General features: G+C 42.3%; 1 protein-coding gene and 1 pseudogene across 1 annotated transcript in view; both read right to left on the reverse strand.

Moving 5' to 3' along the window:
• LOC105523139 (epididymal secretory protein E3-alpha) overlaps positions 1-12,968 on the reverse strand; it is a 27,088-nt gene that overhangs the window by 12,214 nt on the left and 1,906 nt on the right. The window contains exon 2 of the mRNA XM_011957899.1: positions 1,603-1,795. The gene's annotated coding sequence lies outside the window, so the exon portion shown is untranslated. The remainder of the gene's footprint in view (positions 1-1,602; positions 1,796-12,968) is intronic.
• On the reverse strand, positions 2,606-3,042 carry LOC105523138 (annotated as a pseudogene).

Below are 12,968 nucleotides of genomic sequence, written 5' to 3' on the forward strand. Positions count from 1 at the left end.
AGCCAGGATGGTCTCGATCTCCTGACCTCGTGATCCGCCCGCCTCGGCCTCCCAAAGTGCTGGGATTACAGGCTTGAGCCACCGTGCCCGGCCAGAAACATTCTTAAGGAATTGAGTCTAGTAGAGACATCTGTGAGTGTGTGGTTGATAGAGGAGGTGTTCTTTCTCATCCTGCGTGTGTATAGCTTCCACACAAATGACAGCCTACTGTAGTTTTGCATTGGAAATCCCTGGCATGTGCGAGGTCCCCAGTTCACTCTCCGGCACCTCCACCAGTTTGGGGCTGGGTTTGGTGGCTCACACCTGTAACCCCAGGACTTTGGGAGGCTGAAGTGGACAGATCACTTGAGGTCAGGAGTTCAAGACCAGCCTGGCCAACATGGCAAAACTCCATCTCTACTAAAAATACAAAAAAATCAGTGGGGGATGGTGGTGTGCACCTGTAATCCTAAGTTACTCAGAGGCTAAGGTAGGAGAATCGCTTGAACCTGGGAGGCAGAGGTTGCAGTGAGCTGAGATTGCACCATTGCACTCCAGCCTGGGCAACAAGGGCTAAATTCTGTCTCAAAAAAAAAAAAAGAAAAAAAAAGAAAGAAATTCCCATCTCTAGGCCAGGTATGGTGGCTCACACCTGTAATCCTAGCACTTTGGGAGGCCAAGGCAGACGGATTCCCTGAGCTCAGGAATTTGAGATCAGCCTCGGCAACATGACAAAACCCTGTCTCTACTAAAAACACCAAAAATTAGCCAGGCATGGTGGCTCACGCCTATAATCCCAGCTACTGGAGAGGCTGAAGCAGGAGAACCACTTGAACCCAGCAGGCGAAGGTTGCAGTGAGGTGAAATTGTGCCACTGTACTCCAGCCTGGGTAACAGAGTGAGACTCTCTCAAAAAAATTTAAAAAATACAAAATAAAATAAATCCGCTTCTCGAGAGTCAGAGACAGAAATGGTTGATGGGCACTTGTTATGTTTGTTTATTGAAGTCAAAATTAAAGTAGAAAACCAAAGAGTAATATGAGAAAGGAAAGAATTTTTACTGAGCAACTACCATAAGCCAGGAACCATGCCACGTGTTTTATACCCAGTCAGCTCTGCCTTTACCTGAGAATCTGAGTGGAACTAAGTATGTTACCACTATGAAAGTAAGTAATTCAAAATCTAAGCTGTTGGAACTCTATATTATTTTGAAACTTAAAAAAAAAGTGATGACGGGCCACGCGTGGTGGCTCACGCCTGTAATCCCAGCACTTTGGGAGGCTGAGGTGGGCAGATCACCCGAGGTTGGGAGTCCGAGACCAGCCTGGCCAACATGGTGAAACCCAGTTTCCACTAAAAATACAAAAATTAGCCGGGTGTGGTGATGTGCTCCTGTAATTCCAGCTACTCGGGAAGCTGAAGCAGGAGAACCACTTGAACCCCAGAGGTGGAGGTTGCAGTGAGCCCAGATCTGGCCACTGCACTCCAGCCTGGGCAACAGAATGAGACTCTGTCTCAAAGAAAAAAAAAAGTGATGATGGGACCTGAGTCACGTACTAGGCAGCTGTAACCAAGGCAGGTGTACCTTGGTTTCTCTGATTAGAGATTAAGATCCTTTCTTGCCTGCACTGTTGTGTGAAATGTAAAATGACTAAAGGGGGCCAGGGAAGACTTGTTCGCACTCCGCTGGCTGATCTTCACTGGATAGATGGATACCCTCTTCTATTTTTTATGGAAAGACTTCATTGCTATCACATTGTCTTGGGATGGAGTATTAAATATACTCTTTTAAAGTTGGAACAGAAATGAGGCACAGCTACGAATAAATGAAAACAAGTCATGGGGTTGGGGACAAATCTGTAACTAATTAATTTGTTGTAACTCTTGAACCAGCCTGGTATAGAAAATATTGAATTCCTTTTTAATTTCTTTGTCTTTTTCCTACATAAGCAAAAACTGAACTTTCTCTGGAGTCTGTATGTCACAGAGTGGCCTTCCTCTCTTTTCACTTTAATAAAATCATTAAAACTGGATTATGACCTTTTTAATTATATCAAATTGTCAACACAATCAGTGTCTACATCACAATTTGTCTCCAGCTTAGCCTATAATCATTTACATCCTCATGATACACACAAACATATCACATGCACAGACACAGCCACATAAAATATGCCTTAAACTCCTTGCACAGTATAAGTCATAGGCAAACATAGCCTAGATCTCACACACCCACACCAATTACACAATAATTACTTTACACACATCATATGTAGAATGTCACACATATTGGATAATACAATTTATTTAGGGAAGGGAAGGTCATTCAACCTGGGTAGGTTTAGAGTGAATATCAGGAAACATCTTGGTTAGTAAAAATCAGATGCATTTTGAGCTGAAGCTTGACAAATGTGTAGGAATAAATTAGGTAAATGAAGACAAAAGTGTATTCCAGGCAGAGAAACAACACAGGCAAGGTTATGGTATCAAGAAGTCATGCGAGTCATAATTCTAAGTTTTGGAAAACACTGACACATAAGTGCAAGTATCAGGGGCTACTGGTGGAGGCAGGGGCCACCACTTGGGAAGCACTGAATACCAGTCCCTGAGGATGTGCATAGACCTTCTAGTTGCTGACAGGCTCCACCATCCTCAGGTCTCCTATGCTATCAACATACCCATCCTTGCAACAGTGGAATTCAATGTAGTTGAAGCTCTCTGTGTAGCTATTGTTGTACTTCTCCCACTGACACTCGAGTACTTTGATGGCACCCTGGGCCCATACATAGGCATTTCTATATTGGTTATTCCCACTTCAATAATGCATATATACTCCATTTTGTGCCATAAGCTATAGATGGACATATGAGAGCTCTTGTGTTTGAGAACTGCTTTTTCTCTCATGAGTATATCACATTTGTACTCTTCAAAAGCTCAGCTTGGATCTAAGTAGTGCAGTGTCATGAATTCTCTCCAGGAAATGTCCTTGCTGTGTACAAGCAGCCTGCAAAGAATGCAAAGCAGGGCCAAGGGACTGCCCCAGATCTTCAGAGAGGATGCCATTCCAGTCACCAGTGACACCTGTGTGTCCACAGAGAAGAGAAAGAAAAGCATCATGTAGACAATGTCCAGAGAGCTGACATTTATCTTAAAATTCTGTTTCCTGCCAATGCAAGCACTCAGCACAATTTTACTATTTGGTTCCCTGATTAGAAGATAATTCTCATAAGAGAATAAAGTTTCTAAGAACTAAAAATATGCTTCAGCTTATGCGAGCCAAACACAAAGTTGGAAAAAAATAGATGACGTTAATTTTGAGAATTTCAAACATCTCCTGTCTACTCTGGCATTCACCCAACCTGCAGTGGGTAGAATCACCCAATCACCCTCCAGCTGGCTTCTTTTCACCAGACCAACTCTCAGGAAGTCATGCGTCCACTAGAAAATGGCATTTTAAGCTTTTTGTCTGCGAAGTGGAAAGGGCTGTAACTTTTCTTTTGCACATTAAATATTAAAGTTTATTAAAAATTGCTCACATTGAAAAACAAAGACATCAGTTGCACCCACCCCCCCAACACACACCACATACACAATCCAGACACAATTATGTTACTAGTGTCAGCTCAAAATTGTTAAGCAAATATTGAAATGTAGATAATTTCCAGAAAATAGCAAGCAGAGGCTAGAAAAATATTTATAAAGCTCTTAGTTGTCATGGCAACAGATAAACCCTGGTATCTGAAATTGTAGAAATCAGAAGTTGAACATTTGTGTGACATTACTTTTCTACGGTTTTTCAAGGGATAAGAGGGAAATTTTTCCAATTAAGTTGTTCTAGGGCCTTCTTGAATTTAACAGATGGCTGCTACAAAGACATTAATTGAGGTTGTAGGACAAGGGATCAGTGGATATCTCCATTCCCAAAAGAAGTGAGCAGGTCTAAAGGCAGAGACTGACTTCCAGGTTAGGCAGCCTGCGAGCTAGTGTTAATCCATTCTCCTCTATCGTGCTCCCCATGACAGCCATAAACACATGGATGCTGAAGGCAATGCTATTGTATGATTCTTGTTTTCATGCATTGCTCACAAGCTGCAGATGCATGCCATGGGCACTGTTGCCTGCCCTGCCCCTCTCCTTGCTCTCCAGGGCTGTGCCTTTGCTAATGTACCAGTCAGGATGCTTTTTCTTTTTTTTTATAACCAACTTTTTTTTATTAGAGCAGATACAGTTGTGAAAACTGTACCTTATACATTTCGGTTTCAAGAATTATAAATAAAGGAACTCACAGGTAGGGAGTTCTTTTTCACAGCAAGAAACTTTAAATAAACAAAGTCATGTTTTATGAAGTACATTGGCAGACTTCATGTGCTGTCCAAAATGTTGAGTACAGTATAACAACCCATTAGAAAGAGCCTTCATGTAAAATACAGCTGTGCACATTTTAGAAAAATACCAACAATTTGAGCTTTGTTTTAAAAAACCTTATAAATCACACATATATTTATAAATGGGACCAACATGCTCACTTTATAAACATACAGGATGCTTTTTCTTCGCTTCCTCCCGTCTAGGTTTTCGTCAGCATCTTCTGAGTAATGAGGCCGCTGCTGGGCGGCTCCAGAGACTCCACTTCAGTTCCATCTGGCTGGGGAGGTCTCACAATCATGGCAGATGACAAAGAGGAGAAAGTTACATCTTATGTGGATGACAGCAGGCAAAAAAGAGCAGGGCTGTCACGTTTTAGAGGAGTGTGGAAGATGAGTGACTACTAGGCAGGTGGTTCCTAGGCAGGAAGGCTTTGATTCTCTGAAATCACAGACCACGTTACAATTACACTGACTCTGCAAAATGATGTTTCTCCAATATCTTGACTTCCTTTTAACACTTCCCCCAAAGCCTGGGTGAAACATATGATTACTACTAACTACCCATATTCCTTCTCAGGGGCATTCCCCTAATTATCACTATTACAAATGGTCTTCATTTGTCAGAGCTGCTTATTGACGATGCCATCATAAAAGGACACCAGTTTAGAAATATAACTGTAATCAATTAGGCAAAAAGACTAAAACAGTCTCCACCAGAGCTACTGTGGTCACAACATAGGATGTATGGTCATTTGAAAAAGTTACCTCTTTAAACCAGCTCTCTGTCCTCATTCGCCATGAGGAGTGTTCCTAGCCCTACTGAACCTCTAACCTGATTCACAGCTCTAAGCATCGATGTCCTCACCGATGTAGGGCCTAATAACAGCTCCCTACAGACCTGTTAGAGTCTAATGAGATGCATGTATGTGAGAGCACTTCTAACCATGTCAAATGCCAACATCAGACACAGAACAAAGGGTGGGTACTTCCTATCTGTGGAACCCTGTCCTGGTGATAAAGACCTACACAGGATAGGAGAGTAGGATGCAAGCAGCTTTAATGCATTGTGGTTGAGACAACTGGGGGTGAAGGAAGGGAGGGGCAGGGAAAAACTTGTATCAGTGGGAATGAGGCTGACTGGAATTCAGGCCTTAGTTTTCCATGATTTTGTTCCTTCTCCATTCTTTGCTATCTAAAAGCTCAATCAGACCATGCACAGTGGCTCACACCTGTAATCCCTGCATTTTGGAAGGCTGAGGCAGGTGGATCACTTGAGGTCAGGAGCTTGAGATCAGCTTGGCCAACATAGCGAAACCCCATCTCTACTAAAAATACAAAAAAATTAGCCAGGCAGAGTGGCGTGTGCCTGTAACCTTAGCTACTCAGCAGGCTGAGGCAGGAGAGTCGCTTGAACTTGGGAGGCGAAGGTTGCAGTGAGCCAAGATAGTGCCACTGCACTCCAGCCTGGGTGACAAAGCAAGACTCCATCTCAAAAAATTAACACTAATAAATAAAAATTAAAGTTCAATCAGTCTCCTTCCAGTGCTCCTGGTCATCCCCCGAGTGTTCTCAGCAGAGCAGTTCTTACCCTACTCAGACTCTGAGTTCAGGTCACTGGTTATAGCAGGGTTCAATGTGTGGATCTGAATAGCTGAGTCTGTGTCCTCCTCCTTTTCTCAGAGCTCAGGAAATCTGCAGCAGTGGAGAAAGGAATAGCAGGGGGAGATTCAGCTCCTGAACTGATTGGTAGCAGAGGTGGTGATGGGGAACAGCCTTATTATGTGAGCCTGTTCCTGTATCGTCTCATCTGGAACACTTGGGTTCACTCAGGCAGTGGCTTTGAGCAAAGGCTACAAACATCAAAGACTGACTCCAGGCACAAAAGAACTGAAAGACCCTAGGTGACCCCGGAAATGGGTTATCAGGTACTATCATTAGACAACAAGAGACCTGGCTCCTGCATTTAATTTCTGACAAACTTCTGGGAAGTCTCTGGATGACTAGGATACATTATATGGGAACTTCACTGAGGAAAACCACATTTAACATTGTGAACTTAGGGCTCTCACTGAGAGGTGAAAGAATATCTAATGAAACCAATAGCCTGATAGCTGCGAATGATTAGGTAGACAGTATCTGAAGTTTTTCTGGTCAGCTTATAACTGTGAACCTTACCTGTTTGCTGACGCTGTAGTTCCTACCATTAAAATGCCATGTAGCCTAGCCATAGTTTCCACAATGTTCCTATATACAACGTCTGACTGTGAAGTGTGGGTTACAAGGTGCTGGCTAAGTCGTTTTTCAGGAACTCAAGATTCAGTCCTGAACTCAGCTCAAACCAGACAAGACCACCAGCCCATGAGAGCGTCCAAGGGGTGACCCTTCCACATCACAGCCCGGATTTTTCACCGTATGTTTCGTAAAAACTACCCCAGAATTGGCCAATGTGACCAATAGTGGTTCATTAAAACTAGTCAAAGGTGCAATTTATGAATAAAGTAAGATACTTGCATATGTTTTCTATCAGCACCTCCAAGGGCTGCTCCTAGTCAAGTCATCTTGGTTGATTTTCTCACTGGACCACCTCGTTTTTGGAATGTCAGAATGTTTACAACCAGAACTTATCTTCAAAGTGCAGCTCTCAAGCAGTCCTTGAATAATAGGGAATCGTGTGCTGACAGACTGGATGGAAGGAAGATAGTCTTAGAGCAGGTTGTGCATCCTTCTACTCTCTAGGTCTCTGGGGGACAGGGGAGAGCAAAAAGGGAACAATCCTGGGCATCTGAATTTGGATGACTTGAGAGGCGATTCTGTGGGAAAATCAGTTGTTTGTCATGTGCCCATACATCCAGAGCTCTTTCCAACAAGTGTGCACTATTTATTGAAGACTTAAATTCAAGTAATGACTCAATGAATGTAGAGAGAGGTAGAAGAGAGAAGCCATCTGAGCCAATGTGTGAAGAAGCAAGCTAAGAAAGAGATCTATGTGAAAGTAGTTTTTAAGCAATATAGCATTGTGCTGATCTCTATTGTTGATAACATTACATGGTTGTACTACCTCAGCCATGTCAACTAGTTAATCTAGTGTTTCTCAAATAAGTGATATTCTACTTTCACTTTCCCACTTTCCTTTTTTTTTTTTTTTTTTTTTTTTTGAGACAAGGTCCAGGGTCTCCCTCTCTAATCCAGGCTGGAGTGCAGTACAGTGGCATAATCTCAGCTCACTGCAGTCTCTACCTCCTGGGCTCAAGCAATTCTCCCACCTCAACCTCCCAAGTAGCTGGGACCACAAGTGTGCGCCATCATACCCAGCTAATTTTTTAATGTTTTGTAGAGATGAGGTTTTGCCCAGACTCGTCTCAAACTCCTGAGCTCAAGCAATCCACCCACCTCAGACTCCCAAAGTGTTGGGATTACAGGAGTGAGTCACCGCACCCGGCCAGATATTCTACTTTCAATGTGGAAAAAAGTTTATTGTGGACTCCAAGGATACATCCATGAACTCTCCTATGAGCTAAACCCAAAGTCCTAAAGCCTTTTGGATATAAAACCAATTAGGAAGTAAGCTAAACTATGCTGAGGGGAACAGTATTCTATTATATTTGCAGACATTAGCCACTACCAATGTAGCCCAGAAAGGTAGGTTAGCCGATATTTCTGGAAATGGCTTAATGGGTCTACTTCCTAGAGCTGTCTACCAGTTTCTACAACAAGAGTTCCTTGGGTAGTGACTTCTGATTTGCGTTATTAAAGAGATATTTCTCTTTGAGTATAAATTTCAAATGACTTGTTAATCATATTTGTTCTTTAAACATTGTTTTTGATTTGAACTGCTTTCTATTAATTCCTTGGTATTTTATTTTGTTAACAGCTATTCAATTCTTAAATTTAGGTGTACTACTGTTTCACAAAAACGTTAATAGTGACTTAGGTTTCTTTGTGCAGAGGATGAACACGTCTATGGGTGTTTTAACCTGTAACCCATGAGATTTGAAAGGCTCTATGGGTAGAATTCATAGGATCCATGGAGTGATGCAGTGCAGAAAATTACATCTTTTCATTCACCCATATTGAAATGTAGCAATTCTTTTACCAATGAATGTAGAAAAAAATAGAAATCATAGACTTTCTATATCCATTTATATTTGTTCCAATATCTCAAAATATTATTTCACATTGATCACTGCCTCAAAATTATAGTAGCAATTAGACCTAAATTTAGGTCTTTGTACTTAATGCATTAATAAACACATACAATACTATATCATACACTTTAAATGTTTGATATTTGATTTCCTTTGAAATCCCATGCATTTTATTTTTTGCATTTAATGATATTTTTCAGAGAACAAGTATTATTGTTCTCTTTCTCTCAATTGTTATTGTTCTCAATAACTGTTTGGCTTCATCAGAATGCTGAAGGGGTACATGACACAGAAAAGGTGAACACCTTTCTCCTAGGTGATGGCAGAGTAATACAATGAAAGAAGTCTGATTGCTAAATAACTTGCACTGCTTAGAGAGGAAATCTCAAGTGAGAGGAAAATAAAATATTTTGCTTTTAAACTACTGAGTTGTTTTTGCAGCTCAGCCTTATCCTAAGTAACCCCATTGTGATTATCTTGATAGATGTGTTAAATGTTTTCTTTTACTATTAATGATGTTATAATTCAACTTTGTCTTAACTATTTTAACCAGAAATGGAATATAAATATTTCAAAGAAAAAAAGATAACACTAGTTTGTTTTTGTTAGGCTTTCGGTGAATTTCTAAAGTACCAGTGAAGCTGCATTCAGGCAGAAATGCACTTATACCCTCATAATTCTCTAACCCCCAAAGCCAGCTCTAATATTGTCTCTCTGTCTTTCTCTCTCTCTCTTTCTTTCCCTCTCATTCTCAGTCTCTTTCCCTTGCTCTGTTTCTCACGCTTGCTCTCAGGAGGTCAAACAATTTGGAGGAACTTAAGGAAAGGACACGACCACCGACCTTCTCTGTCAGTTAGATATTGACAGAATACCAAGAATGATCATGATAGAACAATAGGGAACAACAAAGCTCACCTGATTGGGTCAGGTGTATTAAACACATATGTATCTGATTTCACAGGTTAAGAGCTGAGTCCCATAAAATGCCTCCTACTTTAGATGCCACTGGCAAGTCTGGGCCTCCAGTACTTCTGACTAACCAGCTATAAATTGAGGGTTCCAATCACTCCTTCCTTAGATTTGATAATTTGCTACAATGGCTCATAGAACTCAGCAAATCACTTTATTTACATTTATCAGTTTATTATCATAAGCACAACTCACGAACAGCCAGATGGAAGAGGTGCATAGGGCTAGGTATGGGAGGGGAAAGGTGTGGAACTTCTGTGGCATCTGGGCATGCCACCATCCCAACACCTCCATGTATTCAGCAATCTGGAAACTCCTCAGATTGTATGTCTGAGAGTTTTTGTGGAGCTTGATCTCCAGTCCCTGCCCCCTTTCTGAATGTCAGTGGGTTGGCTGAAAGTTTCAACCTTCTAATCCCCAGTCTTTCTGGTGCCAGCCCCATTCTGAGGTCATGTAGGGGCCCCACCTTAAGTTACCTAATTAGCGTAATCTGAGGTGTGATCCAAAGGGGCTCATTATGAAAAACAAGACACTCCTACTTAAGCTGAAATAGGCTGCTTCAAAGATGAATAGCCTCACCCTTTGCTTTCTTCAATGTGTAGCCATATACTTGCTTAAGAGATCCAAGGGGCAATCTTGAAATAAACCAAGTATTAAACTGAGATTGTAGAATCCTCCCTTCTCAGAAAAACCACTGAGTAGTTAATCCATAACCTGGTTGCAGGCCGGGCGCGGTGGCTCAAGCCTGTAATCCCAGCACTTTGGGAGGCCGAGACGGGCGGATCACGAGGTCGGGAGATCGAGACCATCCTGGCTAACACGGTGAAACCCCGTCTCTACTAAAAATACAAAAAGTAGCCGGGCGAGGTGGCGGGCGCCTGTAGTCCCAGCTACTCCGGAGGCTGAGGCAGGAGAATGGCGTAAACCCGGGAGGCGGAGCTTGCAGTGAGCTGAGATCCGGCCACTGCACTCCAGTCCGGGTGACAGAGCGAGACTCCGCCTCAAAAAAAAAAAAAAAAAAAAACCTGGTTGCAATCATGGTGATGCCAGCCAGACCTCCAGGTGGTTCATTATTGAAGATAGTCATCAGAATGAGACATGCAGTCCTGTGTCCTGCACCACTCCTGCTCATAGTTTCCATGCCTCCTTTTCCTTTAAAATCCCTTTGGTTACCCTAAAAATTTGACATAGTCTTTGAGGCACTAGTCCACCATCTCCTCAGGTTGCCATCTCTTGAATAAACCTGCTTTTCCTTCCACCAACCCTCATCTCTTGAGTTTTGCTTTCAAGAGGTGAGCAGCTGAACCTGAGTTTTGTAGGAGACAGTAAATTCCTCTTCAAAGTTTAGCCTGTTAACAACATCCTTTAAAATTCAAGAGGGAGAAAAATTGTTAAGTACAATGAGCTCTGAGTTCCTCTTCAAAGAACCAATACGTTAGTATGCTCAGCTTCCCTGTTTTTTGTTCTCCATTTTAAAGAACAAGTTTAACTTCCTTGTTCTTTACACTTCCTTGCCCCTAGTTTCAGTAAACAACCCCCTCCTAGCCTCTATCACCTGTTCTGTCCTTGGGTATCCTTAGTCACCTGTTCTGTAACTGTCCTTCCCTCCAAAACTACTCACCCCACCACTCCGGCTGGTACCCTCTCTTTAAAATAGCCAATTGGAATTAGCTTGGACTGTGTGGTCCAACCCTAGCCAACGGGGGAAAGACACAGCAGTAGTGACTAGCTGCGTTAGGAGTAAGACCCTCTTCCCCTCCCTCGTCCGGTGTGCTCTCACCTTTGCTCCATCCGTGAGATGCACCCTTCTACAGAAGTAAATTGGCTTGCTGTGAAAACTTTTGCCTGAGTGCTATTTTCACCCTGCGGCACCGAGCGTTTACTTCCAACAAACTTGGGGGCCTACCCAGGATCCCATTCTTCTCTGCTTCTCTGGGGAAAAGTCTCTGATCACCTCTCGTGAGGAGACGCGTCCGGCTCCCTCATTGCTGTGGCCTCGGGATAAGGAATCGAGACCTACCCTGTGTGACAAATAAATCCGGACTCTCAGCAAAGCAGGAAGAAAAGGCTTACAAATAAATACCACAGCAACCAGGTAACTCTGTGCACAGACCAAGATAAGAAAAGCCGTGGGGGTGGCGAAGTATTCCTTTGTTGAGACACACCAAGGAAAGAAATGCTGCAGGGCCAGTGAAGTATTTCCTTGGTGGAGGTTGAAACTGTGTGACTGAGATACACAACTGAGTGTAGAGCGAGTGCAGAGTCCAGATCTGGTTCTGCATTCACCTCATACAGCTTAAAGGTGGCTTGCCCATCATGGGGTTTATACTGACCTGCTCTAGTAGGAGAGATTGAGCCCTGCAGACTCGCTGGGGTGCAAGAAATCTCTGGTAAGAGAGATTGAGCCCTGCAGACTCAGCGAAAAACACTTTCTCCAGGATGGTAAATATAGCAAGTAAGACAAAAGATAGGAAAGATCATCATCATGATAATATGCCCTGTGATAGTCCCCTAGGCCTAATGTTAGAATATTGGAAGGGTAATGGAAGGACCCAACACAACAAAAAGCAGCAAATGATAAAATACTGCTGTTTTATTTGGACTAAAGTACCTTCCTATCCCCCAACCAGCTGCCACCCCAGACTCTTCCCTTAACCTAAAAAATGAGCTTAAGCCACTCTTAGATGACCCTTATGGAGTGGCAGATCAAATTGATCAGTTTTAGGACCCCAGTTATATACTTGGGCTGAGTTAATGTCTATCTTAGGCATCTTATTCTCAGGAGAAAAAAGGAGCATGATATGCAGGGCCGCTATGACCATTTGGGAACATGAACACTCTCCTGGTCAGAATGTCCCAGCGGCTGAACAAAATTCCCAGCCCAGGATCCTTAATGGGATAACAACAATATGGCCCATCAAGGAAATATGAAAGACTTTAGGGAGATGGTAATAAAAGGAATTTGAGAATCGGTGCCCTGCACCCAAAATCTTATCAAGGCCTTTAATAGAAAACAGGGAAAAGATGAGGGACCAATAGAATTTTTAGAAAGGCTTAAAGACCAAATGAGAAAATATGCTGGCCTAGAATCAGAAGACCCTCTTGGGCAGGGAATGTTTAGAACTTCATTTTGTCACTAAGAGTTGGCCAGATATTAACAAGAAATTACAAAACATAGAGAACTGGAAAGATAGACCTTAGAAGAGCTTCTCAGAGAAGCCCAAAAAGTATATGTAAGAAGAGATGAAGAAAAACAAAAGCAGAAGGTGAAAACTCTGCTGTCCATCATATAACAAAGTACTCAAGGGGCCAGAACCTATAAAGAACCTAGACCCCTACTCTCCAGGCAATATAAAGGGTACAAAAGAGTAAAGCCAGGAGACTCAAAGGTAGAGAGAAAAAAAAAAAATCTTAGAGGAGACAGAAGTGAAATATAAAAAACAATAAGCTAATATCAAATTTCTGTTAATTCTGGAAACAGGGACAAATCTATTAGGAAGAGATTTAA

This window comes from Colobus angolensis, unplaced genomic scaffold (genome assembly GCF_000951035.1).
Source record: "Colobus angolensis palliatus isolate OR3802 unplaced genomic scaffold, Cang.pa_1.0 Scaffold451, whole genome shotgun sequence".
Classification (NCBI taxonomy): domain Eukaryota; kingdom Metazoa; phylum Chordata; class Mammalia; order Primates; family Cercopithecidae; genus Colobus; species Colobus angolensis.